Source organism: Leuciscus leuciscus (assembly GCF_965113295.1).
Source record: "Leuciscus leuciscus genome assembly, chromosome: 8".
NCBI classification, from domain to species: Eukaryota; Metazoa; Chordata; class Actinopteri; order Cypriniformes; family Leuciscidae; genus Leuciscus; species Leuciscus leuciscus.
The window spans coordinates 18,412,079-18,439,966 of record NC_138732.1 but is presented as its reverse complement, the minus strand read 5'-3'; the positions used below and the strand labels follow the sequence as shown (position 1 = coordinate 18,439,966).

The 27,888-nt window shown below is 37.1% G+C and overlaps 1 long non-coding RNA gene across 1 annotated transcript; it reads left to right on the top strand.

The window, feature by feature from the left end:
• Positions 1 to 1,299: 1,299 nt before the first annotated feature.
• LOC309505234 lies at positions 1,300 to 27,322 on the top strand. Its single transcript, XR_014208372.1, has 3 exons — positions 1,300 to 3,501; positions 18,683 to 20,200; positions 25,581 to 27,322. It is a non-coding gene; the product is annotated as an uncharacterized lncRNA (long non-coding RNA).
• Positions 27,323 to 27,888: the final 566 nt, after the last annotated feature.

Here is a 27,888-nt window from a genome sequence, read left to right as displayed (position 1 = left end):
TTTTGTTTTGTATGAGATTTAATAAATGCACTTAAGGCGCATTTCTTTAAACTAGCATTTGCTTGCTGACGTTTGCTCTTTTATTTTGTTTATTGAATTATTTATTTATTCATTGTTTATCTTGACAATAAAGTTTATAATTATTTACCAAGGGCGCATTAAATGTATAAAAAGTGTCATAAGAGCTAAAATGCAGTTTTTTATTTATTTGTAATTGTCAAATAATCCTTACAAAAGAAATAGTTTTCACAAAAATATTAACGGTTTTCAGCGTTGATAATAATACGAAATGTTTCTTGAGCAGCAACCATATTAGAATGATTTCTGAAGGATCATGTGAATCGTGATACTGATTTTTCAGCTTTGCCATCACAGAAATAATTTACATTGTAAAATATATTAGTTATGGTCTGGCAAAGCTTCATTAATAACTCATTTCCAAAGGGGCGTCACCAACGGACGTCGCTCAAATGCCTCAGGGCACAATTGGATAGACCTAAAACCAATCAGAGCGATAGTCATCGTGTAAAGCCATATGCTTCGTCCCAATTCGCCTAAGTTACACTACGCCATAAAAGTATGTACTCTTTTTGTGAAGAAAAGGTATTTACTTTTGAATGTGTTGCAAAAAAGTAGGCAAGCTTTGGGACATACTACTTCGTCATCTTTATCAGACGGATCTGTCACATGCATCCTGTCACGTAAACTGCCCTGTCAATCATCTTGTCACAGTTAAAATCCTCTATTAAATCTAATTTAATTTCCTACCGTTTCGGAGAGAAATGTAGTAGTACGTTCATCTGCCAGTGGGTCTTTCATTGAGACTGTCCTCATGTGTTTGAAATTTGAATATAATTATGCATTTAAAAGTTGGTGCGCTTCACCAACGGACGTCGCTCAAATGCCTCTGGGCACAATTGGATAGACCTAAAACCAAACAGAGCGATCGTCATTGTGTAAAGCCCGCCTCAACGTTTCTGATTGGTGCCGCTATTTCGACGGATTAGAAATGGGCTTGAATGAGCTCTTTGCCAGACTACTTGCAGAGCAAATCTAAATTTGCCGGAAGTTGTCTGGGTTTTCCCAGGCTATATTAAAACAGAACAAATGTAATTTAAATAGTAATAATTTTCACAATATTACAGTTTTTGCCAAACAAATGCAGCCTTGATGGGCATAATACATTTTCAATAACAGACAAAAAATAAATAAATAAAAAATAATAATAATAATCTTTCAGCTTTCAGAGATCCCAAATATTAAAAATGAATTAATTTTTGCATGATGAGATTCTAAGATGCTGTAAGCTCATTTATCTGAGCTCTTTGTCATCCTCATTGATCAATCACTCACTTTATGATTAGTAAATAAATGAGGCATTTGTTTGCATATGTTCTGTTCTTTGCTCTGAATCCAATCTGACAAAACATGTATTGCCTCCAGAGAGAGCGAGAGAGGGAGCGGGCGTAGCTCATGTACTTTGAGCAGATGGAAATAACCTTTTCCCAGCAGCATAGCTGATATCATCATCAGCAGAAGAACCCAGGCAGTCGGCACAAGTGGTCTGTTACCTCTGTGGCCTGCCATTATCTACAGGAATGCTGTCTTATCTCAACAGCACCCTATCAAAGCGCACTATTACACAAGCACAGCATGAGCAAGGTAAGCAGCCCTCACTAATGTCATTTGTACAGACCTGTGAGGAGCTTAATGAATAAAAAAACACATCCTGGTCCATACTGTATGTATTAGTATAATGTGAACAATAAAGCCACTTCTCCCTTATTTAACAAAGGAGAGCTGATGAAAAGGAGACCTTGTTAGATGAATCAGAGCTCCTTTGGTACAGAACTCATGGAGTGGATTGATTGAGAAAATTGCTTGTTGAATACAGTGCTCCCCAATGTTCAAAATGGCGGTCGATATTATTTCAATTGATCTTTTACATTTTTTGTCCTCCTTAGTCTAGTCATGCTTGATTGAATAGAGATATGGATTAATATTAATATATAGTGCCAACACAGTGGAATTTTTGGCAGGGTTAACGGATTGGTGACAGAGTGAGTCTGAAGGGGCAGATGGATGACTAATGCACCATGATTGGAATTAAACTGCCATGGACTGAAATCTCAAACTCAAGAGACATGGACACGTGCCGCAAAAAGTAGATGAACTGTATCAACTGATGAAAGTTTGGCTTGGCTATGGATATTAACATTTATCTTTGTTTGGCCAAACCAATAAAGCATTGCTGACTTAACATACTCATACCCTTAACAGAAGCTGAATCATGAGTGATTACATAGGGTCATCCAGGAAATGGGTGTTTCTTCAAATTTGGACATTTTAGTGTCCCAGAGGTTTCATTTTTATTCAAAGTAACATTTCACCATTTTCTTTTTGTATGAATATTTGTGTTTCTTTTACATGAAGGTCCTTTGCTACTTTTAAATATGCTTTTTAGTCATATAATTGGTATGTTTTGTTCCTTTTCTAGGCAGACTTTTGATTTGAATGGAACACACTAATGGAATTCACTATGGAGCTGATTTATTATTTAAACCCCTTTTTATGTATGAATTTATTTTATGCACCATTCTGTATGCATATAAGTTGTTGGAGAAAATATATAAAATCCTATAGGTAAATGAGCTGTTAAAAATAAAATTACACAAATGAAGAAAAATATCAATAGTAGGCTATAAGCTACATGAATTATGCGATTAAATCTCAACATAATATATTGAACACAATTATGCAATTAATTCTCAAAATAATTCATATATCATACACTACAGTTAAGCGTGATCTGCTGTGACGTCGCAATCAAGTTAATTTGTGTCACTGCTTGAATTGTACATCGGAGTAGACTCGCTCCCTCTTTCAAAATTGAGGGGACAAGGGTTGAACTCACTTCAAAATGGTGGCAGGGATTCCCCCCAGGGAAATGTGAATTCAGGAGTGTATGTCTAAAAGTGAGGTGGAACGCACTCCTAGACTAAACCAAATTACAAAATAAAAGACAAGAAACATGAACATAAAAACCCCCCAAAAAACTAGACATGATACCAAAGCCCATAGTTGAAGAAACAAACAAACTTTTGTGTGTAAATGTGTGTACAGTATGTCCCATGTACCATTCCAGTTTGATTTATGACAGTCACCTTCTACAGTCACATGATACTTTATCTAGAGTCTGGAAATGCATTCCAGCAGGGGCACATAGTGGAAACACTTTTCCATACGACACCATCTCCCATGTGGTTCATACAGGGACAACGAGACACGAGACCAGGGCATACTTATGCTGTTTATAAGGATCCTTCCGTTGTATCTAGCGACGTTTGTCACACAACACCATCGCATGCTGAAATGGTGTGGTTACTGCTGGAAGAACTTTGTGACATACCAGCAATTTTTTTAAAAGAGGAACAGAATCTGACACGAAGAGAAAGTCACAAATACAGACAGTTGCAAAACAGTCTGGGACATGTTCTGAATGTAAGTGACTTTAATAAAATGTACCCAGCATTTCAGCTTGACAACCGCAGGCTTGTTTAGAAAATGTTACTGGTGCCTGTCGTGCTCCAACTGCTCCTGAGTTGTTAGGAGATGAGCCTAAAAGAATATAAATATATTATTTTAAAGAATATTCCACCTGTTTGTTTATATTTGTTTATGTGCGTGTGAGAGTTTAAGAGTATGTTTGGTTATAAACCCCGTCCTTGTTCCTTATTCTGTCCAGTTAAGGAAGTTTAATGCCAACCAAATATGCTGCCTCTTTTTAAAACATCATATTGATAGCCAAAACAGTGTTTCCTTGGAATCTGTAACAAAATACACAACTGTATTATACTTGAACACGAGGGTAACAATATATGCGTCTTACCCGCATTTATCTGAGATTAACAGGTTTTGCCAGTCAGCTGAAACTGCTGAGTCACATTTCACATTTAAACTGAATAGAGGGAATTCAGTTTGTCAGTGGAAGGTATCAAGGGTTAATCAGATCAGTCGTAATTATTAGGATTTCATGTATCCCTGCACTGTTGAGATTTAACAATCAAATTTAGTCATAGAGGTTGATTTAACGTCTTGTTTCTCTTCTCTTTGAAAAAAAATACGCTATTCTAGACTCACAGATTAAACTGGAGGACAGATACCTCTGCGGTGGCTCCTTCACATCCACTTTCATAAATCCAGAAAATCCAATATGCATTTGATAGAGAAAAAGGTCAGAGATGTTAATAGAGAAGGACACGCACCATATAAAGCGGCTGACCAAAGGTCCCATTTATCCCTTAATTCCATGTCCTTTTGTTCATTTACTTTTAATTCACGTCAATGTATCTCAGTAATGAATAACTTCCAGCAAGCACATTCATGAATACCAATTATCCCTGTTGCAGAGTTATGACTAATGTGGCAAAAGAGGAACAGGTGTGAGAATAATACATTAAGCCTCCTCTTGCTGGCAGACATGAGGCATGAAACTGGGGAGAAACACAAACCCACTGTAAAGGGCTTCCAGATTTTCTGAACATAAACCTGGCAGAAAGTAGGCCTATTATAACTCTTTAGAATGTGAAATTAAAATCATTTGCATATGCAGGTTTATTAAACAGCCTATAGTGTCATGAAAAAAAAGTGCCTGTGGGTAAATTTTTTGCAAAAAAAGATATTGCATTGCTTGTTGCTGGTGTCATGGCAGTTTCCATGTCAAATGTCCAAGACTGGCACTAAATAATGTGTTCATTTTTCTCAAAAACAGTTAAATGTGTCTGTGGCAACATTTTATTATGTTGATTAATGCACGTATTATGGCAGTTTGGAAATTAAATGGCACTAAAAGGTTAATGCTCTGTTGGGTTTGAAAATAACGTACACTAAACCTAACTGATAGTGTTAACAAAAGCAAATGTGAGGTAAAACGCATTTGCCAAAGCAGCCATACCATTTTACTTTCCTTCTAAGCTTTGAGCTCTTTTGTTGTACTTAAGTTGACTCGTACCTGAGCGCTCCGCATCTCAAGTGCTCAGTCAATCTGCCCTGTAATTATAATTTGTGTGAAAAGGAACAAAAATGGTGGTATTTTACTGCCTCAAGTGTTAATTTCAGCTGGAAGCTGCAGTGAAATCTACATTTTTGCAGAAGCCAGAAGCGAGAGCCTGGGTAGGGTGAAAATTATCTGAAATTGATAAAAACATTATTTCATTATTTCCTTACATTCATTCAGACCTTCAATTTGATGTTTAATTCTATGGCAACAGACAGAAATAATTTTGGAGATTGGATTCATGATGTATTATGAAGTGAGTTGTCCCTCACTTGTGGCCTGGCCATTGATGAAACCGGAGGAGATTGTGTGATATTGTGAGATTGAAAGTAATTGTTCACTGCTAAATGTATAGAAGGTACAGCAACCTTGGTTCCTTCACGGTGCTAACAATGACCGACACGACACAAGAGATTGGTCCACTGAAGAACAGAGCAGCTGTGGTAGGCTTTTTCCACTTAACGGTTCTGAAAAGCGTGAGTGTTTGTGGGTTTTGCTTAACCTTGTTAGTGAAAGATGAAAGGCCTGGCTCATACAGGATTTCTGTTTTCTCAGCCCTCACCATATAAGACAGATCAGACATCAATAAACACTTCTGAAGAAAACAGAACTACATGTTGTCTACTCAAATTGTCATAAAACTTTAGAATTAAAAACAAATGTTGAGAAAAGCAATAGTCTTACATGCTTTCGCTAATAATCAGAACCTGTTTTTGTATTTGGTTGTTTTAGGCCTAACAATGTAGGCAATTGCGAAAAGTGAGATGAATGAGTACTATGACCTAATACATTTCATAAACTGTGCAGTTATTATAATAAATGAATAACTAGATACGCAAAAAGTCTTAGTGCAATGCCACTATGTCAGTGATAAATTAATGTAGTCTTGTCTACAAATTGTAGTCTTGTCAAAATGTGAATCTGAGCCCCTTTTGGATACATGCTGACTGTATAGCTAATAATCAGCACCTGTTATTGTATTTGATTGATTTTTTTTTACACTTGCAAATTAATTCATTTCAGCTCACAATCACATGTTTTTCTCACACATTTGAGAAAAAAGTGAGTAGTCTAATTTAACTTGGACAGGACTGAGGAAGAAAGAGCACTGACCATCAACTCCATTTGCCACTGAAGGTGTTTCATTTCTTTCCCCGGAGAAATGTGTGATTATGACATCATGCTCTAATTAAACAGTGAGTGCCATGGCGGCAGCTTTCTAATTAAAATTGTATATAGAAGTCTAGTTATAGTGTTTGTACTATTACTGGTTTAAATAAATTGGCAATATTGAGATCAATGGCTACATTTTCCCTTTGATTTGTCAGTGAGTTCAGGGATGGGAGTTGAAAAGAACTTTGATTCTTTAAAGATCTTTAAAGGAGTAGTTCACTTCAGAATTAAAATGTTCTGATAATTTACTCACCCCCATGTCATCCAAGATTTTCATGTCTTTATTTCTTCAGCAAAAAAGAAACTAAGGTTTTTGAGGAAAACATTCCAGGATTTTTCTCCATATAGTGGACTTCAATGGGTTGAAGGTCCAAATTGCAGTTTCAATGCAGCTTCAAAGGGCTCTACACAATCAGCCGAGGAATAAGGGTCTTATCTAGTGAAATGATCGGACATTTTCAAAAAAAAAAAAAATATATATGTACTTTTTAACCACAAATGCTCGTCTTGCACATCCACGACTTCAGGCATTACGTAATCACGTTGGAAAGGTCAGGCGAAAAACGTTGTTTTACCTTTTATTTATTTATTTATTTTATAAAGGGCGTTTGACTTAGTCTTTGTACGTTCGCTTTGTAAACACTAGGTCTGGACTTCCGTCTACGTCACGCTTGACCTTTCACTCAATTCGCTAGATAAGACCCTTATTCCTATCGAGAAAAATCCTGGAATGTTTTCCTCAAAAACCTTAATTTCTTTTCGACTGAAGAAAGAATGACATAAAAACCTTGGATGACGTAGGGGTGAGTAAATTATCAGGAATAATCCTTTAACTGCATTTATTTGAAAGCCTATGGCAATTGTGTGTGTTTTATTCATACACAAAAAATGCTCGTTGGAGACATTTGTTCCGGATCTTGGATTGGGCTCTCAGTTTGATAACATTTCATGAAAGTTTTTTTTTTAGTTTAATCATTTTACTTAGAAAGACTCTTACTTATCCTTCCATTTATTATAGTATTTTTCTCCTTTTTTGCCCCTTTTAAAACCTCTCAAATTGTGTCTGTATCAAGAACATCTAAACAATGTGAGTGATTTTTCCACCCTCACTTATCTTGCCAATAAATAATTCACACATTTTAATTTTGGAACAAAAATTGTTCATTAGCACCAAATCATGAGGTGCTGATGAGATAATTATATGTGTTTCTACATCATCATTGATGCCTTATGAAACATGAATGGAGATGATAATGAGGGGTATTTACCAGGCCTCTCTTTGTGAATTAAACATGGCATGACATTATAGATCTCTAATTGTAAAAGGCGGTGTGTTACCTTCCACTTAAATGACCTATACTTGTCATGGATTCAGCAATCACTCCAGCCATCAACACCATTATCACACTCCGCCCACTAATTTACTATCACCAGAGTTCTGATCATCAGCACACCCTATTTGTACTGTCATTCTCTTCACCTTATTGTCTGGTCTTGTCTATGACAAGCCCTACAGACTCTATCCGATTACTCACCTTAGTACTTAACTAATATTACCTGATCCGTTCATCTTCATCTGCCTAGATCTTCTGTTCGACTGTTCACCAGCCTCCCGTGCCAGTCCTTCACCTGCACAGAGAACACAGTGTTACCAGCCAGCTAAGTCATCATCTAACCATCTTCTGCCAGTTGACTGTAAGAACTGAGAAAGTCTGGTTAAGGAACGACCACTCCCCGAGAAGACAAAGGACCTTTCTCGAAATTAACATTTGACTCTCTCTTGAGAAACTAGCATCCCTGAGTCAATCACCTCCCCCATGCTGTCTCTCTCTCACACTGAGATCACCAGATATTCACCCAAAAATCTATATGGTTTAAAGGGCACCTATTATGCAAAATTCACTTTTACATGGTGTTTGAACATAAATGTGTGTTGGCAGTGTGTGAGCAAAACCACCCTAGAATGATAAAAATCCACCCAGTGGTTTTTTTACAATCTCAATAAATCATAAGCACTGTCTCAGAATGAGCTGTTCTCAGATTCAGCGCAATGTGACGTAGAATTGCGCAGGCCCCTCCCACGACTGTTGAGTGACACTTCAGTTTGAGCATAGACCCGCCCTGAGTGAGCTGGACACAGTCCGCCATTGTTCGACGCTTGAGCAGCTGTAGACAAGAATGTCTCCTAAGCAATTGAGGTGTTTTGTTGTTGGATGTCAGAATGAACATATCAGATTACACTCTCCGGAGCGACAGGACTAACGTTACTGACCACGGCAGAAATGAAAGTGAGAGCGCGCACTTTATGACAGCTCATCGAATAGTTTTACGGATTTACAGTGTACCAGTTTATTAAGCACATACTGAAAAGGTGTGTATATATTTGTTTGCTGTTAGTTGTAACGAGTGTTTTGTGTACTTCGCTGTGTATGTTCCATGATAATGAAAGGGAGAGAGAGAGTTTATGGATAAGACTTTAATGCTCACATCTTATACTGTGTTTATTTAGCTGTTCTTACAGTGATTCTCTGGAGTAAAACTAACGCTTTATCTTTTGTGTGATGTACAATAAACTTCATTGAACTCATCAGTATATTTTGGTCATCATTCGGACGAGGTCTGCTACAGCAGGCTTGTATTAATAGTGGATAAAAGCAGATGACAAATAAGTTATAACCATAATTAAGCTAAACTATACCTGTTTAATCTCCATACAGTATATATTCTCTGGCGCTGTGGGCATTATTGTCCGACTCCGGGTCAAAATGAACACGCTACTGAGAGTTTCTGTTTTGATATTATCAGATGAGATTGTCCTGACTGAAGCGTGAGCTCGTGAGGCTCCGCCCCCTGGGCAGGCAGCAGCAGTTAATTTGCATTTAAAGGGATACACACTAAAACAGCGCGTTTTTCTGAGCCCCAAAAAATGACAATTTAAACATGCTGTAAAAAAATATCTGTTGGGTATTTTGAGCTAAAACTTCACATACATACTCTGGGGACATCAGAGACTTATTTTACATCTTGTGAAAAGGGTCATAATAGGTGCCCTTTAATGTGAATAATTATCATACAGTATTATACATGTTTGGTATCATTTGAAATGTCTCTGTGCGACTGGTACAAATGTCTCATTCCCAAAGAGTGTGACTTTTGCATTTTGGATCCAATGTCTCCCCTTTATTTGATTCATTGATTTTATTTCACATATTCTCACATTTCTCTGTTACAGTTTCACCAGTCTCATATTTCCCTATGTGTGTGTGTGTGTGTGTGTGTGTGTGTGTGAGTCTGTCTATTTTGCAACCTTGATGGCTTGCAGTCTCATGCTTTCATTGCTGTGCACTTTATTTCTTACATTGATGAATAATTGCTTTTATTTCACACATTTCCCAAAATTAGCTTTTGCAATGACACGCGTTCATTTGTGTGTGCGTGTGTTTTTGTGTGTATAAGTGTCAAGTCAAGTCAAGTCAAGTTTATTTGTATAGCGCTTTTCACAATACAGATTGCATCAAAGCAGCTTCACAGTATTAAATTAAAATAATACAACAAAGTTTGTTTCAAGAGGAATTTATTGATTGATAAAATTAAATTAAATATCCCCAAAATATCCCCAACTGAGCAAGCCAAAGGCAACAGTGGCAAGGAACCGAAAAACTCCATCAAGTGACCTAATGGTGTCCTAAAACTCCATCAGGTGCCTTAATGGAGAAAAAAAAACCTTGGGAGAACCCAGGCTCAGTCGGGGGCCAGTTCTCCTCTGGCATTGGATAGAGGCCGGATTGTAGTTTGAACTGTAGGATTATATGAATGCCTGGCTGAAGAGATGCGACTTTAATCTAGTTTTAAACTGGGAGAGCGAGTCTGAGCAACGAACAGTATCAGGAAGACTATTCCAGAGTTTTGGAGCCAAATGTGAAAATGCTCTCCCTCCTTTGGTGGTTCTGGATATCCTAGGTATGACCAAAAGCCTTGAATTTAGTGATCTCAAAGAGCGCGATGGATTATAGGGCGATAGAAGATCCGTTAAATAGACTGGAGCTAAGCCGTTTAGGGCTTTATAAGTCAGTAGCAATACCTTGTAATTAATACGGAACTTTATAGGTAACCAATGCAGTGATGATAAAATCGGTGTTATATGATCATATTTTCTTGATCTCGTAAGAACTCTAGCGGCGGCATTTTGGACTAACTGTAGCTTGTTTATTGAGGATGCAGGACAACCAGCTAATAAAGCATTACAGTAATCCAGTCTCGAGGTCATGAATGCATGAACTAACTTTTCTGCATCAGATACTGATAGCATATTACGTAGCTTAGCAATGTTTCTAAGGTGGAAAAAGGCTGTTTTTGTAACATAAGAAATATGATTTTCAAAAGACAGGTTGCAATCGAGTATAACACCCAGGTCTTTTACTGTAGAGGATAAAGTAACAGGACATCCTATGATGTTAAAGTTGTATTGTGCGAGGTTTTGTGGGCGGTTTTTTGAACCGATAAGTATTACCTCTGTCTTGTCTGGATTTAATAAAAGAAAATTACGCGTCATCCAATCTTTTATATCTTTAACACACTCTGTCAATTTGGAAAATGTAGCGTTTTCATCCGGCCGTGATGAAATATATATTTGAGTGTCATCAGCATAACAATGGAAACTAATTCCATGTTTCCTTATAATATTTCCAAGTGGCATCATATATATTGAAAATAACAGGGGGCCTAATACAGATCCCTGCGGCACTCCATAGTTTACTGGAGTTATGATCGATTTTTCTCCATTTAAATAGACAAAATGGTAGCGGTCAGATAGGTATGATTTGAACCAGCTTAGTGCTTGTCCTTGAACACCAGTATAATTTTGTAGTCGATCTAAGAGTATTGTGTGATCTATAGTATCGAACGCAGCACTAAGATCAAGTAAAACTAGTATTGAGATACAGCCTTGGTCAGAAGCTAAAAGTAAATCATTTGTGATTTTAACGAGCGCAGTTTCAGTGCTATGATGCGGTCTGAATCCAGACTGAAACTTTTCATAGATATCATTTTGTTGCAAGAAAGAGCCCAGTTGAGCGGACACCACTTTTTCTAATATTTTAGACATAAATGGAAGATTTGAAATGGGTCTATAATTTGCTAGATTATTATGATCTAATTGTGGTTTCTTAATGAGAGGTTTTATAACTGCCAGTTTAAATGTTCTTGGAACATGACCTAAAGATAAAGACGAGTTAATAATATTGAGGAGTGGCTCTTCCACTACAGATAACACTTCTTTCAGTAGTTTAGTTGGTATAGGATCTAATAAACATGTTGTTGTTTTAGATGAAGTGATAAGTTTATTTAACTCTTTTTGTTCTATAGTTGTAAAGCACTGTAATTGTTCTTTCGGGGTGATAATTGAAGCTGAATTGTAAGGCGCGATTGAAGATTGAACGTTTATAATTGTGGTTCTGATGCTTTCTATTTTCTCAGTGAAGTAGTTCATGAAATCATTACTACTGAACTGTAACGGGATATTTTGTTCGGGTGACGTCTGTTTATTTGTTAGTCTAGCCACGGTGTTAAATAGAAACCTTGGATTGTTTTGGTTGTTTTCTATTAGTTTGCGGAGGTGCTCAGCCCTGGCAGCTTTTAGGGCCTTTTTATAACGTGACATACTGTCTTTCCACGCGATTCTAAAGACCTCTAAATTAGTTTGTTTCCATTTACGCTCTAAAATACGGGTTTCTCTCTTTAAAACATGCGTAGTATTGTTATACCATGGTGCTTTATTTTTCTCTCTGACCTTTTTTAATTTAATAGGTGCAACCACATCCAATGTTCTAGAGAGAATGGTGCTCATAGTGCTAGTTAGTTCTTCTAGTTCATCTGTTTGTTTGGGTTCAGGCAGCAGCTGAGACAGATTAGATAAGCAATTTGAGAAATTATCTATGGTGGATGGGAGGATTGTTCTGCCTGGTTGATAACGCGACGCCGCATGACATATTACAGCAGTACGTAATATGCAAGTTACCATGTAGTGATCAGTGACTTCATCACTTTGTGGAATGATATCTATATCGGTTGGATCGGTTCCGTGTGATATAATTAAATCGAGTGTATGATTAAGACGATGAGTTGGTCCGGTGACGTTTTGCTTGACCCCAAATGAATTTAATAAATCTGTAAACGCAGCTCCTAACGCATCATTTGGATTATCTACGTGTATGTTAAAATCTCCAACAATTAATGCTTTATCGACATTGACTAATAGGTCTGAGAGAAAATCTGCAAACTCTTTTAGGAAATCAGCGTAAGGCCCTGGCGGTCTATATACGGTAGCCAAGGCTAGAGATAATAGGGATGTTTTTCTAACATCTAAGAGCGTAACATTTAGTACAAGTACTTCAAATGAAATAAACTTATAACCCGTTTTCTGAGTAACATTTAGAATATCTTTATAAATGGTTGCAACACCTCCGCCACGGCCAATCAGACGGGGCTCATGCTTATAACAGTATCCAGGAGGAGTAGACTCATTAATACCGAAATAATCATTTGGTTTAAGCCAGGTTTCAGTAAGGCAAAGTACATCGAAGCTATTATCTGTGACTATTTCATTTACAATAACTGCCTTAGGTGTAAGTGATCTAAGTGTGTGAATTTTTTTGTCTGTTTTGCACTCTTGATGTTTTAGAGATTCTCCCCTTCACTGTTGTGTGCTTTTTTTCTGCATCGTGGCTGATTTGTAGATTGTACACACAAAAAAACTCAGTATTTTCATATTTTTGCCAATTTCCCATTCATTTCCTATGGCGGGTCATTTTTGACCCGAAGACCCTGAGTGTGACTATTTTTTTTACGACCACTTAGACTTTTCAAATCCTGTCCCTAATTTTTTTGGGTGTTCATATACCAAGTACCAATAACGTCACCAAGTTTCGGACCATTCCGATGAAGCTACGATTTTTAACATTTAAAAAAAAAAAAATTCGGGTTATAAATGACCGAAGAACCCCAGAGGGTTAAATGGAGTCAGATAAAAGCTTAAATGGAATTAAATTACTTTGCCACGCAGAAAGACAGTAACATGCAGGCAGGGCCGGATTAACAATTTCCTGGGCCCTGGGCAACAAGACTCAAGGCCCCCCGTAGTTGCTCCCCCGAGAAAATTTGGATTTCTCTGACCTACATATGTGCAATTTAGGACTTTTGAAGGCCAAAAAATTATAAGAAATAGGCTAGCTTTAAAACCTTGTCATTAGATTATTTGTCGATACCTGCTCTCTCCTCATCTTCATATTTCTTATTCTCTCAGTATTCTTATCCTGGCCTATTCTACCTCTCCTAAAGCTGAACTTTGACTGATAGTCTTTTCATTTTCGTCTGTGTCAGTGACGAAAATAAACATAGGCTCAACTGATATTTATACGTTTTATGAATCATTTTCTTGTTAATTTTAATGTTAAATGTTAATTTACTCAAGGCTATCAGGAAAGCTGTAGCCTAAGTCAGTATTGCCATTAGGAACCTTCTGCAAGCTTTGGGATTTGAAAACGTCTGTTTTTAAATGTTAAAAGTAATTTTAAATAATACAAATTATAGACTACGTTTACCGCAGTTGGTGGAATTGGCAGACGTTCCCTTAAGCATCGCGCGCTGTGGAACGCGTCAAAGCATTTTCAGGTATAATTATGCAGCATTAATGCACGAATGATTTTGAATGAATATTTTAATCATGTCGACATACAATGGTCACATAATGTTAAAACTAATCTTGCTATTGATATCTTTGTTAGACTACCGACCCTATAGAACAATTGTCCGGCTAATATCGAACCTGAAATGAACTTTACCGCGCTCAACCAGCGGGAGTGCATTTCACGAATTAGTAATCGCTGGCGTTCAGCGGGAGGAAAGTCTGCGTGAACCCGCGTAGATGCAGTTTATGCAGTGAAGACTGTAAAGAGTTTGATACCTGTATTTCCTACCTGTCAGGGCCCCCTAGATGCCATGGGCCCCTGGGCAAGTGCCCAGTTGCCCTAATGGTTAATCCGGCCCTGCATGCAGGGACCTTCACCCGTTCTATCTGATACCGCCATTGGACTGATTTAGACAGGCGTTGCCTTCCCACTCTACTCTCTCTACCACTCCTGCAATAAAGATGCGTTATACTAACTTACCTCGTCTGTCCTCTTCTTTTTGTGACACCACTATAATGAAGTAATTTTTGTAACTTCCCGAAATATAAATTTCCTGAGAGAATGTCTGGCTTCATAATGTGGCCATTTCAATAAAACAGTGAAATGAGTTTTCATATTTCGGGGCTAAAACAATTTAGGCAATTGGGAAAACTAAGATGAATGTGTATACTGTGACCTAATGTATTTTATAAACTGTGCAGTTATTATAATGAATGCATAACTAGATGCGCAATATAAAAGTCTTAGTGTAATGCCATGTGCTTAGTGCAATGCTATGTCAGTGATAAATTAATGTATTTATATATGGTCAGATAATCAAAATTTCTGAAAGTAGGGATTGCTGCTAAACATGTAGCGCCAAAGAAAGATAAAACACTCCCTAAAGCATGTCAGTTGTATCTCTGATAGTCTTTAGACTGACTGACTGAAAGTAAAATGATCTCATCAAGCGACAGAATTGCAATCAATTGGGCCAATGGAAATGTCATTTTGTCTAAACCATGGTATAGAATGAGTAAATTCTTAGAATGCAGCAGAGCTTTTCTTCTGCTCAGCTCTGAGAACCCACTGCTTTCCACATATAGAACACAACTCATTTACATCTTATTATGCACATTTTGTTTTGTATGCTCAACACATTTGCATTGTATAGGGGGAAAGAGACCAAGTATTCTTTGTACAAATATATATATATATATATATACTGTATATAATGCACACAGAATTTATTAGAGCATTGTTATTAAGTATGCAAAACGTTTTATTCATTTGCATCAGATATGGAGGAATAAAACAAACATCCTTTAGTGCTCGAAAGATACTGTGACAGTTACAGTGGTTTGTATTGTTCCATATGCTAATATAATATGACAAGTAGCTACTGTAGGCTACATGGAAAGTAGAGGTTCCTACAGTGGTCGAGAGAGCTCAATGCACTGCAACTGAAGAAAACACATGCAAATAGAAAAACACCCGCAAATTAAGAAAACATCTTCATCACTTTCACAACACGTGTGCTCCAAATACAGAAACGCGCTGCAGAACGTTCACAACACAACCAAATACGTGCTGCAAATAACACAGAACACAACAGAAACGTTTCTAGGGGACCCCAATAAGTGACGAACCCGGCTTTTTCTGAAATTCTGAAAATTCTGTCAGTAATTACCAGAGCCCGTCTACAGAGAGCCTGGGCACTCCCGATTAAGTCCTATTGTACCAAATTTTGATTGTAGTTCCACCAGAGTTCCACTGGGGGCGATCGCCCATGAGTGCAAAATGAATGGGAGTCTATGGGGCTAGACGGCTAAATTTGTCTATTTCACCTGATTGCCTTTGAGAAATCTCAGATAGGTTTTGCAAGTTCAACATGGGTTATAGGTCGAAAGTTGAATGAACGAGTACTTATGTCCATTCGATTTCTTACAGGTTGAGTTGTTGTTGCCCATAACACGCTAGCATTCTGCTAATGATCGCTGATTGGTCAGTGAAGGACTGATTACGACCAGAGATACCGCTTGATGGCATCGTGGCATCCGAAGCAGGACCAGAAACAAACAAAACAAAAACTCTTCTAGCTGTGTTGTCGATGCCTCGAGAAAGTGCAGAAAGTGCAGAGCGCGAAAACACCAGTGACTGAAGGATTGCCGTAAAGTATCTCTGGTTGTACGATGTGTATGACATCATTGACATTTTAAAAGACTTTTTAAAGCAAATAAGTGACTCTAAAAAATCTAACACCCAGCAATGTGTAATTTCTTTGCATCTCCTTTCGAATACAACATTCACTTCGCTTGCGAGCGCCCCCGCATGGACAGAGACGTGTTACTGCAGCCAGTCCAGAAACCGGAAGTAACCAGAGAGTGCCAATTCTCTTCCTATTAGACATTCTCTGGTAATTACTCACCCTCATGTTGTTCCAACCCCGTAAGACCTTCGTTCATCTTCAGAACACAAATTAAGATATTTTTGATGAAATCTGAGAGCTGGTTCACTCCTTCATAAGCTGCTTAATTGCATCTGCCGGCCCAGAAAAGTTAGTAAAGACATCGTTAAAATAGTCCAAGTGACTACAGTGGCTCAACCTTAGTTTGTCAAGCTATGAGACTACTTTTTGTGCAAAAAAAAAAGAGAAAATTATTCAACTATTCATTTTCACGAGTGAGTTCATATTTGAAAAATGTATATTTATAATTTCTTTGTAAATCATGAAACTTTATGTAAAAAAATTAAATAAAATGTGTCCTGCGTTTTCATGTCACTACTGAAACAGTGTATGTTTTACTCCGCTGGCTGAGACTGACTTTACCACACTCCTACATTTTTGATCAGGAAATGTTCCTGTGTCCCTCTCTATCATATATGTAGTGAGGAAGTAGATAGGTCCCATCATTTTGAGGTAAATGTGTTCAAAAGTCTGAAAATCTGTGTGTAACTTGAAGGAACGTCTCTACCAAACTCCTTTTTTCTGCAATTAAGCAAACTTTTTTGGGTGTTATTCCATTCTAAAATTGTCACGAACGAAACATGAGCTGATGTTTTGGATGTGACAATTTTAGAATGGAATAACACCCAAAAAAGTTTGCTTTATTGCAATCACAGTCATGTTTTGATTGTGACCTTTATTGTTTTGACAAAAGGGAATACAGAATCCTTTATTTGGGAGAAATAAACAAACTTTTAGTACAGTTATGCAAATCATTAGTATTGTAGTATGTTTTAGTATGCGAAACATTGTAATATGATGTGGTCGCTACCACAACACTACTGTCACTACCGAAAATGTGCAAGATGTTTGGTGTTTGGTGTTTTTGGTAGGCCTATTGTAATTGTTATTGATTTACCTGTGAAAAAAAAAAATATATATATATATATTATATATATATATATATATATATACACGGTAGATGTAAAGAAAATCCAAAATGAGAATTGTACCTTGGATATTACACAATGTGCATACATAAACAAATGTGTGGGAAAAGACAAAAAAAAATTTAAGATGTTTCCAACTCTGACTTTGAACCAATTCTGTAGAATGGTCCATATATGAAAAAAAGGCCATCCTTATTAAGTGGGTATTATATCATTGAATATAAAAATATATTCCTACCTGTATATTTCTTCAGTAAAAAGAGTAGAAATGAACTTTAAATGTCATGCTGAGCATCTAAAGCTTCAAACAGAGGCAATGGACCATTTTTACAGAAATAGAAATGAAACCTTTACTCCACCATCCATGAGCTCTTTTGATTTGTCGGCTTTCTCAATGTTCCTCCTTACTCCAAAAGAGCTGAAAGGGGGACACATTAGGACAAAACACTGGATAGCACAAACACAGCTCAGCTCACAATGCTATTATTATCCTTTATGTAAGCATTGCAGAGATGATGCTGACTGGATTGTATTTTACATTACTTTTGTTTTATATTAAATTGGGTTGTAAAATCAACAAGATTTTAAAGGCATTATTGTGTGAAAATGTTGCAAATTCAGTTTTTCAGATCAAAGAAGTTGATATGCCAAACTAACCTGACTGTTCTGTGACCCTGCTAAACTGATGCTGGAGTATGATAATCACATGCAATGTGATCACAGGAAATGTTAACATTCACAGGCAATCGTTTATATTTTTTTAACTTATGATGCAACCGAGTCATAAGATTCAGTATGGACATTTGACTTCGGGCTCAAGTTTTTCAAATGATTTACTGTACGTAGATGATTTGAGATATGTCTAAATTTAATTTCAAGATAGCAAGAAGCACTTCCTGGCTCACTTACTAATGTTTTCTGTTTCAGTTGGTGCTCTGCTTAATTTGCAAGCTAGCAATATCTATAGAGAGAGAAAATCTTTTAAACTATTTTAAGTCCTGCCTACATTACAAGCCATCATTATGGCATTAGAAGCCACAGTTATAGGTGTGATAACACATCATGAGCAAAAAGATTAATACAAAGAAAATGCACAAACTGTAATATTCCAACATATCAAGTTTTGCTTATGAAGTTTCTTTTAGGCTATTGATATTAAAAATGTATTTAAAGTGTGTTTAAAATCCCAGTTGTACAGTAAGTGCTTTGTCTCCAAGGCACCGTTGGTAGCTACTATGCATTGACATCGGTAGCACTTCTTTTTAAAAAGAAATATTTCACCGGCTTATTTTCATTAAAATATCATTGTTACTTTATGTCTCTGCTGGGAAGTCAGATCAAGTTATTTGGGTAAGGAATGCATGGGAAATTAAATTAATGTGTGTTTATTTAGTACTGGCGTTCCAGGAGAACAAGAGTTTCTTCTCTTGCACATCCTGATCAACAGAAGTGGAAGGGCATGAAAACAGCTCAAAGGCCGTGTCCCAGATGGCACCCTCATCCCCTGCGGTCCTCCTCCGCAGTCCTGTCCCATATGGCACCCTCAGCCCTCGCCGTTGTCCTCTGTACTGTGCCACATGGGCAGTAAGGTAACAGTTCGCTGTTGACTTTTGCACCAATGTAAGCTCGTCAAAAGGGTTTAATGAAGATGCACACGAGAAGCTGGTGAGCACATTCCAGAAAAAAAAATGGGACACCCTATCTCTTTACTCAGAAATCACATTATTTATTCTGTTTTCCAGCAGAAATCGCAATGACAGCCTACTGTTGGGTTCCGCACACACTCCACAGCCACAGAATGTGTGAAACAGGCCTCAGGGCATCCAGCTGTATGAACGCCTACTTGCATTCAACAATACAACGACCTGGTGACCTCCACTGAATTTGAGAACACTCTTTGAAAATTAAAATGACAAATAGGAAACCCTACGGTCCACATCAAGTGCCCTATTTCGGACAGTTCCCTATAATAAAGACCAGTTCTGAATGGAAATGTTGTTCCGCAATCAATATCAAGAAGTCATTATCTTCAGAATCAGATCTGAAAATAGTCATGCAGTTCTACTTTTGATTTTCTAATTATTATTGCATGAGCGTTTGTCAATATAAGATCTCATTATCTCCCTGAAAAAAAAAAGAGCAAACATTGTAGGGGTAACAACAGCTTGTCAGTTGGGCAGTAACTTTAAAGGGACTTCTTTGTACCTTATTTAGCCCTAAAAGTTTCATAGCAGTACCTTAAGGGGACATAAAAACTACTTTAAGGTACTATAGGGGTATAGTAGATAAGGAACAAAGTTGTCCCTTTAGGGGTACTGCTCCAGTGACAAGCTGATTTGCACATTTTGTTCTGACAGTGTTATATATATATACACTGATTGTGAAATGGTATGCTTGTCTAACTCTTCAGTCCCTATTCTGGGTAATGTACAACATCATAGAGTTGTACAATAAGAACCAATCAGAGTCGACGGAAAAGATGGGAACTGCAATTAGCAGTCAATGCCTCCTCTCATCTGTTAAATGGCCACTTAAATGAGCCTTGAAAAATCAAACTTTTGCTCATTTCTAGTATGTTCTTGACATATAATTATCAAACCCTTCGTCACCTTGTGCTTGTGCCTCTCTTTTTTGTTAGAACTTAGATTTTTCACACCTAATACCCAATTGATGCCTCTGCCATTTTTTAAATGTATAAATATGTGATCAATTTGTATTCCATAAGATGCAAAGAACAGGTACATTGTGTAGTTGATGGGGAAGTAAACATGTCCCTCTCTGTCAAGCTGTATTATAGGCCACAGTATATGGCAGAGTGTGATAAAAAGTTGTTTTCTCTTTCTACACATCATATTTTACAGCACAACACACCTCAATGACTTTCCACCTTGGTAGAGGGAGATATACGAAGGTAATTTGCATTTTCAAACCTGTCTAGAGTAATTTAAAAACTTTGTTGTGAAAAGTCCCCCAGGCATATTTTTGAATTTTCGTCAAAGTCTCTCAGTTCATTCCCCCACACCCCCCCACCCACCCCCTTTTTTTTCCTTTTTTTTTTCAGATTTTCCTACTCTTTTCTTTTGAAGTCCAAACATAAACGTTCTGTCACAATGAAATACAATGAAGAGTGAGCACGGCTTTCCTTGGTCCCAATCCACATCATTTTCATTTTTGGGGTGAAATATCTCTTTAAAGGGAAGTACTGGTACTACAGTGCACTTTAGATAAGGTCATTTTCATCGAAGAAATCTTCTGTGGTGGTCTGGTCTAAATATTTCCTGAGCAAACGAATACCATTTTTCATTCTGTCTGCGGCGATTGGAAGCAGGCAGCCACTTTCTTGGCCTCAATTCCTGAACCAAACCCTCAGGCTCACTGTGGTGCCAATCTGCCTTTACTCAGCTGACATCTTATGTCATCAAAACAGCAAGACTAGTGTGTAGGCCTGCATTTTTTTTTTCCAAAGCTTGGTGAGAAACATGGTAACTGATGAAATCAAGGCTTTAGGGTAAAGCAAAATGTTTTAAACTTTATTTTATTTATTTATAGCTAAATGTATTTGGCATATTATACTTTTAACCTTTCACTATAAAGCTGTGGTAACATCACTGTGATGATTTCACTTCAGGTTTATAAGGAGTAGCCTATAAAACTGACAAATAAATGACTACATTGCTTTTTTACATGACTACATCCACTACATTGCATAGCGGATGTAGACTATTAAATTGTTCTAAAGTGACATAAAAAATTTAAATAAAAGATAAATTAAGAAACATGACGTGAATTGCATAAAGCTTATGTAGGCTATCCATTGGCATGACATCAGGCATGATTGGCGACTTTAACATTCATGTATGTTGTTCTGCTAATGCTTTAGCCAAGGATTTTTTAAACCTTTTATCTTCTTTAAACATTGTTCAATGGGTTAATGGCCCCACCCACTGTCATGGTCATACATTAGATTTAATTCTGTCATATGGTCTGTCTGTGGTCGATATTGAAATTAGAGATACTCCACTTTCGGACCACAAACCACCGCTTTTTTCAAAATTCCTTCCTTTACCACCCACAACTGTACCACCCCATGCTCGTTGGTCTCGCTCTTTAACCCCACATTCTCATGTTGTGTTCTCTGAAATGTACTCTGAGGCCGAAAATCCTCTCATTTTGGACTCCCCTACTTCTTATCCGGATGTCGATGAGCAGCTACAAGCTTTTAATAACAAATGTTCCAACATCTTAGACTCCATTGCACCTCGAAAGCTTATCCACCCTCGAAACAAGCCCCAGCCATGGATAACTAGCGATATTTGTCTATTGCGTCAACAATGTCGTCGGCTTGAGCGAAAATGGAAGAAAGACAGGCTTCAAATTTCCTTTGAGATGCTGACTGTTTCACTAAATAATTTCCAAAAAACAGCCAAGGCAGCTAAGCATAAATTCTTATCTGACATCATTGAAAAAAATTTGCACTGTTCCAAAACGCTCTTTTCTACTATCGACTCTGTCTAAAAATCCTTCTGTTAAGTCTTTTCCTACGATCTCTCCCACTGATTGCGAAAACTTCCTTCATTTCTTTTCTGATAAAATTAACATTACTCGAGCACAAGTTTTTACCTCAAGAGAGCATGTACCTGATCCTACTTTCTCCAGCTCGCAATGGAGCCACTTTGAATTGATCTCCCTTCAGACATGCAGGGAAATCACTTTAAAACTGAAATCCACCTTCTCTCCTCAAGATTTTCTACCTTCTCGTTTTATAAAACAAGTATTTGACACTGTTGGTTCAGATGTTCTGTATATTATTAACAACAGTCTTTCAACTGGGGCTCTCCCTGCTTGTTTTAAACTCGCCACTGTGACTCCCGTCCTCAAGAAACCGTCACTCGACTCTGCTGTATATGCGAATTACAGACCCATCTCTAACCTGTCCTTCTTATAAAAAATCTTTATACAGCTGCAACACTATCTGCACATTAATTCTATTTCGGATATTTTTCAATCTGGTTTTAAATCCCTTCACAGCACTGAGTCCGCTCTTTTAAAAGTTCTTTATGACATTTTAACAACGACAGACGCTGGCGATACCATGGCTTTAGTGCTACTAGACTTGAGTTCAGCTTTTGACTTTGTAGATCACAAGATTCTCCTATCTCGGCTAGAACATTCGATCGGTATCTCAGGTATGGTACTCAAATGGTTACAGTCTTTCCTATCTAACAGAAGTTTTTCTGTTAGATTAGGTACTCATCTATCTTCTCCGACTCACCTCAATTGTGGGGTACCCCAGGGATCGATTCTGGCACCCATACTATTTTCTTTGTACATGCTTCCTTTGGGATCAATTATGAGTAGATTTGGTGTGTCGTACCATTGTTAAGCGGACGATACCCAACTCTACATACCTATAAAACATAATGATAACACTACATATAAGAGACTACAAGATTGTCTTCACGAACTTAAGCTATGGCTCACTAATAACTTCATGCTGCTTAATGACGATAAAACCCAAATCATCCAATTTGGTCCAAATGAGCTCTCTGACAGACACTGTACTGATCTTGGTACCCTCACGCCACACCTCACTTCTCTTGGCTGTTCCACGATCTCGCTTAAAACGAAGAGGTGATCGGGCTTTTGCAGTTGTCGGCCCTAAGCTGTGGAACGCCCTACCACTGCATGTTAAATCAGCCTCCACATTAGCTGAATTCAAATCTTTGCTGAAAACACATTTTTTCTCTAATGCGTTTAATGTACCATAACGTGTATGTTTTTGTCTTGTTTTGTTTGTTTTTCTTACTGTACAGCACTTTGGCAACCAAGGTTGATTTTAAACGTGCTCTATAAATAAAATTGATTTGATTTGATTTGATCAGGCGGCCATATACCTTATTCAGAGCAGTGCCATGACAGGTATGAAAGTGAGGCTGTGAAGGATATAGACTGTGTGTTTCCAATGGCATCCGCTGAAAAAAGCTGTATAAAGCTCCTATATTACTTACAATTTTCCACAACTTATATTGTCGGGAGTTTTTTGTCAACTGAAATCTCTTGGAAAGATATTTTTCCAGTGTTTCATAAGCAGAACAATCCAAAAACACATTAAATAACAGTACAGCCCATTGAAGAGGTGCATGTCTGTCCCTCACAGCCTCGCTTTCATTCCAAAGAATGGAGGTTCATTCCATGACATTTCATGTCAAAGATGGCGCTGCTGTGCATAAGGTCTATTGGAAAGCACGTAACAGTAAGTTAATAATGAGACTTTACCGACCCCTGGTGTAGACACGACGCATGCGTTTTGTTTTTCCTGTTCTTGAGAAGTATAAAAAGTATAAAAAACAGCGACAATATTTTAAATGCCTAAAAACAGAAGTGTGATTCACCAAACTAATGAGTGACTTAATTCCAATTTCATGTAGTCTGTAGCTCTGCACCATGTGTACTTTTATTTTGCACAAGACACGTGACCTATCCATATGTTCTACCCTATGGTTCTACCAAGAGACAGATGATTTTCTGCCAACACCTAAAAGTCAACGTACAAAATATGTGGTAAGCGAAAATAAGCCTATTTATGTTGCTTATATCCTAAAGGCAATTAAATGTTTAGATGGGTTTTATTATTGGCATTTAGCGTTTTTTTTTTTTTTTTTTTTTTTTTCTGTTAGGACCTTTTTAATTCACAACCAATTCACACAATAGTTCACAACCCATCAGTTTAGAAGCACTTTTCTAGAACATAAGGAACATTAATGGCCAGACCTTCTCTCTGATGTTCTTTTTAATGCTCTTATTATCAGTGACAGATAATATGCTCATTATTGGTTTCCCAAGTGCAGGCCACGGCTAGGACTTAGGCTACTGTAGGAATGAAATGAAGACACAGACCACATGTCTAGCGCCACCACAAATGAAATGCAACAACATCAGGATCTAAGTATGATTTCTGTTTCTTTTGGCAGTCACAATGTTTGGCAGGTGACTTTGCTGATACACAATTAGCATATTGTGTCATCTGAGCCTCAGCAAAACATAATTTGCCATAGGACATGTGCCATTCACCAACACAAACACACACATTTGTTTTTTCTTCTGGGTATTATAGACTTGTGTTCTTTGGTTATTTTTATACTAAGCTTATGATATTTTTTAGTTATTCAGACATTAATCCATTTTCCTCATCTTCCCCAAAATGTAGTTCATTTCAGGTTTCACTATCATTTGGTCACCACAATGTAGACAAAACTCAACACACACACACACACACACACACACACACACACACACACACACACACACACACACACACACACACACACACACACACACACACATAAAAAAACCTCATTGTGTCAACGAACCTCAGATTGTTTGAGACTGTTTGTTAGATTGTTATATACATCCGCAAAGGAAATGGAGAAGGTCCAAATGGGTTGTTTTGCTTTTCGTTTTTATGACGTATTATGATGATGTAGGCTACTCATGAGCTAATAACCTTTCATTATGTAATTATCTACTTTGAAATAGCCTAGTTTTCGATATTTTGGATGCCACGGTCCCCCTAAAATGTTCATCCTTGTGCAAGGGATCCCTATCCTAAAATTTAAAAGGCAGCTATGTATTTTCACGTACAAAGACCCAATATGATTTTTTTTATATTATAAATATGTGTAAAAAATGTATTAAAAATGTATGTTATAAAAAAAAAACTATATTGAAACATTTATATTATAAATGTGTAAAAAAAAGAAAGAAAAAGTTGTATATTGTTATATTGAAAAAAATATATTATACATTGTGAAAAATTTATATAATTATTTTGAAAATATTATTTTGAAAAATATTTAATTTTCGTTATGTTACATATTTTTTTTCTACTCACTATAGTATTTTACTGTAATTACATTTCTTTCTTTCTTTAAATTAATTAATTTATCTTAAGAATTTCTTATTTCATTTTTTTGTTTAAATGAAAAAATGTCCATGTATTATTTAGATTATTTACATTAGATTATTACTTTTTTCTACTTTCTATAGAACTATTTAAATTATTTTATAATAGTAATTTATGTGCTTAGTATAAAGTTATTATTATTATTTTTTGGATAGTTTTACTCTAAATTTTTCCAAGGCCCCCTTACAATTCCCCAACTGCCATCTGGGGGTCCCCGTCCCAAGTTTGAAAACCCCTGAGATAGCCTATTATTTGCTCTAGCTTATATCATCTTGATGGTCAAATAAGGGGACATTGATGTTTGTGTCCTGCCCTCTTTTCTGTCCAGTGGCTGTTGGGACAAACCCAAATGGAAGAGTGTCCACCCAGTGACGAATGGCCAGCTATGAGGCAAGAGCAAGCAGCAAAGTTTAGTATCACATTGTCTCATGGTATAATACCTTTTACACAATCTTGGGTACTTTGCAGGTTTTTCCTGCTGTATATTCTGCTTTTACTGTTGGTTTTGTTCTCACACCTCAAAATGTCTCGCATCCTCACCAAACATTCAGAGTCTCTCTTCTACTGAACTGCTTAAGCCAGGGGGTTACAACCATGTTATCATAAAATAATCTGAAGGGATACTTGTTGCAAATACCTGAATAATATCTACGTATTTGAGGTCTAGACCACGAGATGGATTTTACTACCTTAGCTCTGCTATATTCTTGTGTGATGGATTCATAGTTTGATCTGTGTCTTGATGAGCCTCAAACATCTCCACATCAAATATGTATGATGTGGATTTTTCTGACCTGACCAATACTGTCAAGTACCACTTCATTCTCATGTGAGTGTTCCTTGGGATTTATCAGCTGTCATCACTCTTGAAGGCTCTTGAAAGGTCTTTGCATAAGTTAGTGAGCGGATGAATATAGAGAAACATAACAGTCACACCATGAGTATTTTTAAATGAGCATATTCAAAATTACAGTCTAATTTATTCAGTTATAAAGATGAATACCTCACATGTACCTGATTGCTAGAGTAATGCAGTACCTGGGTATGTGATGCATGCAAACATCAAAATGTATTAGTTTACAAATCATGCACTATAGTAAAAGTGTTTTGAGATCATAACAAAGTAGTATTAATAGACAATATGTCCCTGTAATAACAATTTGTGTGAAAAGGAATTAAAATGGTTGGTGTTTTATTACGACTATGGCAATTTCAACTGGAAACTGCAGTAAATTCAATTTGTAGGTAGATAAACGTTTCTTCAATGAGCCTGTTGGTTAAAAACCCACAAAATCCACCCACAAACAGTACGTCATGCATTGTATGTTGTAATTCCAGTACATTTTAACCATGAGTAACACAACCATCCTGGTATCTGGTAGGTTCACAGTTTCATGCCATTTTGTATTTTTCTTATTTCTGAACTTTCCCATGGGATAGCAAAGGGCCAATTGTTTGCATACTTTAGAATTTTAGCAGATGTAGTAAGCAAATCAGATATTGTTCATCACTTATCAGTAAACTGGGTGACACATTTGACTTTTTGATAGTCAGTTTCTCTGGTTTTAATGGCGCGAGACTTCTGAGAATAAAGCACTGACGGCTTTTATTATAGCTTTGATACACTTGTGATCAGAATCTGGGTGAGGGTTTGCTTTTCATTAGGATCTTTTCTGAGCCACCCTGATTTACCGCCTTTGACTCTACTATGATAAGCCTACAGTTATTGATCCATCTGTCAGCCATGGCACCAGACAGATGGTAAAGCACCACCTTTCCCAGAGCCTTTACCCTCCTCTTATTGAAGAGAGAGCTCCCCTGCATGGTAATGAAGTTTCTGACTATGTGCACACTATATCCTAAACTACCAGGCTTTCTCCTCATGGATTTACTGTTACCCTTTGCTGTACGTTTAGATCCATCTTATGCTCTGCACAGTTAACAGTCCTAAACCATCTCTTTAAATGTTAAATCATCTATTTAGTTCTCTTTAATTTAAAACATTGAACTCTTTTCAAGTCATTTCAACATTTTTACTGATCTTTTCAGGATTTAAATTGCAACATATAGGGGCTGTTTACGCCTGGCCACTTCATGCGTTTTCTCAGATCGGATAGCTATCTGATTTATCAAAACGATTCCATTTACACCTGGTCACATAAATGTGTTTTTGCATAACGGATTTAAATCCGATCTTCAATTCCCGCGCTATATGCAGATTTAATGGAGTGCACGTCACTGAAAGCAACAGATGTGAGCTGCATTTTATTGATCATCAGCTAAAATTTCAAAATCAAAGACAGCAATAAGAGAGAGCAGTAACAGCCCTGGTAAGATCATTTCGTTTCTTTACTTTTAACTTTCACTTTGATTTGCGATAGTTTGCACGTTGGCTTAATGAATAGATGCTCAGCTTCTCATCTGCGGTAATACGTGTTCCAGTAGCGTCGTCATATCTGGCTATAACATTACATATAGATATAGCCTATAACACGCTCTCACAAGCATTTTTGGGAGGAGTACAATTTACATATGTGGTTTCAACAACCAGATGCATTTACACTTGTCCAGTTTCGTCTGGAATGCGGCCCAGACCACCTCCTTAAGTGGTTTGAGCGATCGGATTTAAATCCGTC